The 2,347-nt window shown below is 34.6% G+C and overlaps 1 long non-coding RNA gene across 1 annotated transcript; it reads right to left on the bottom strand.

Moving 5' to 3' along the window:
• Window positions 1-186: 186 nt before the first annotated feature.
• Window positions 187-2,084, bottom strand: LOC111404902. The gene is made up of 3 exons (XR_002704708.1): window positions 1,837-2,084; window positions 676-768; window positions 187-268 (listed from the first exon to the last, which is right to left on the bottom strand). It is a non-coding gene; the product is annotated as an uncharacterized LOC111404902 (long non-coding RNA).
• Window positions 2,085-2,347: the final 263 nt, after the last annotated feature.

Below are 2,347 nucleotides of genomic sequence, written 5' to 3'. Positions count from 1 at the left end.
GAACTCTTTAAACCACGAAGGATTGAATCGTCTAATTGTTACTCCAAATTGTCGTTTTGGAAAGTCATGATCTTGGGGCTGATAAGGACCCTTTAACATATATGCTTTTCGAACTTCATCTCGGATGTTAGCATTGTAATCCAAAATGAGTATCCTTAGACCAGGATCAGTTGGAAGTTTTTTGATATAAAATTCCACATTATTTGATACCCCCTCATCAACATTATCTACGTTCCTTTTTCGTTGAAAGTATCTATTCATTTGATATCTGGATTTAAACATTTGATATCCAATTATTACTTAAAATGAGTGAGAATAATTCATAATGACAAAAGGATCATAAATTAACAATTTCACAATTTCAATTCGCAGTGCAATTCACATTTCACAATCCAATTCATAATTTCACATTATCAATCCAATTTCACAATATCAATTCACCTTCCAATTTGCAAATTCACAATGCAATTTATCCTATTTCAGAATCCAATTCACAATTTCACATTATCAATCCAATTTCAAAATATCAATTTACCTTCCAATTCGCAATTTCACAATGCAATTTATACTATTTTACAATCCAATTCACAATTTCACATTATCAATTCACCTTCCAATTCGCAATTTCACAATGCAAATTATACTATTTCCAAATTTTAAGCAACTTGAACTTACAATTTCACACAGTGGTTCGCAATTTCCAATCCAAAGCAGGTACGGGTGACAGCTCCAAAATCGAAAGCTAGTGCTGCACTTGCAGGCCTGCACCTGTCGAACGCAGTTATGCAATGGAAGTTAGCAAGTATTATTCCACTCAATCCCAACTATTTTTGCTAAGTTGGAGGCTGAATTGAAATTGATTCCATAGTTTCTATGCAATTTCGACAAATATCCTTGTAAATTAAATGTATATATGTGAAATTATTGAACTTTCGAGAATGATCAAACGAATAGTTTTTTGTTGGAAATAGGTGAAAATCATATTTAATTTCAAAAGCTTATAATTAATGTAATATAGATAAAGACAAGTTGTATATAAGACAATAGTAATTATAGTCCCACGAAATATGCGGATTAAGAGTGATTTAATGACTTTTAATTTTAACAATTAAGTTTTCAATATGATCAGATAATTAAAAAAAATAAAAATAGGAATAGTAAAATATGAATCAATATCAATAAATTTCTATGAAAATGATACGAGGTTTTATCTACTTTCAGGAACAGCAATTCACGTAATCGTTGACCTCTTGCCAATTGATTATGAGTAACTTTACTCTTAAAGATTTCAATTTAATGCACAGCTCTTCCCCATCACAGACAATATCCATAAATGACTTGTTTTTGTTAATAGATGAACGTTACCATATGTACAAATTTTAAAAATGGATTGATCAGTAATTACACAAATAACATAATTTTGGACTATAAAATTTATGTCCCATTTCACCAAAAACCTATGCTACCATATCGGATTCGACAGTAGCAGAATCAGTAGAGCTTAAGCAAGAATGTCATCATCCCATTCCCATCTCCTTAAACGCTGTGCCCCGACCCACAAATAATTCATTGCTATTACATACACATGTATATATTATAACAAGAAATAGTCCAAAAATCCTTTTTGTCTCACTAAAAATTCCCAATTGGAAATCACAAAACAGCAGGCACGATTTGGGTATATGTGTTTTTCGTATAGCGTGCAATTTTTGTTCCTCACTGTAATAAAATTGTTGATAAACAATGCAATGGAACTCGAAAAACAATTTCGAGTTTGCTACAAGAAAATGAGAAATTGGCGGTTGAAATTGAAAATTAAATCGAAATCGAAATCACCTTCTTCGTTCTTCTAGGCTCCGGCTTCGCCGCTTCGGGCTTCTCCAGTGAATCAATTCTTATTCTTTCGTTGGGCTGGCAGGCGGCGTCGTGGCAGCTGACGGTTCAAGTGTAAAGCCCCTAATCTAGGAGATGCCGGCCGCCAGTGGACTGGAACTGCAGTCTAGAAGTCGGCGACTACAAGTTGGAGTGGTGACTGGCGAGAAGCAGGCGAGGGTCGAGAGAGACGCGATTCAAGTTCAAGCAAGGGTTTGGTTTTGATTTGAACGAAATCGGGTTAATTGAATCAAGATTTCGGGCCTGGGACAGTAAACAGGTCATGGGCTGTGGGCAATTGGGCTTTTTTGACCAAATAAATAAATAAAAATTTTGGACCTACTGGAGCCCAAAAGTTCAGATGCCCGCACTAGACCTAATGGGGCTCCGCCCTTGACTATACTATCTTACCTTTTTATTTTCTTGTATAAAATCTTCAAATGCTTATATACACAACGTAATACAAATTGAGTGG

This window comes from Olea europaea, chromosome 11 (assembly GCF_002742605.1).
Source record: "Olea europaea var. sylvestris chromosome 11, O_europaea_v1, whole genome shotgun sequence".
Taxonomy (NCBI): Eukaryota; Viridiplantae; Streptophyta; class Magnoliopsida; order Lamiales; family Oleaceae; genus Olea; species Olea europaea.
Note: the sequence above shows the minus strand (reverse complement) of the source record. Positions and strands in the feature narration are given on the sequence as shown.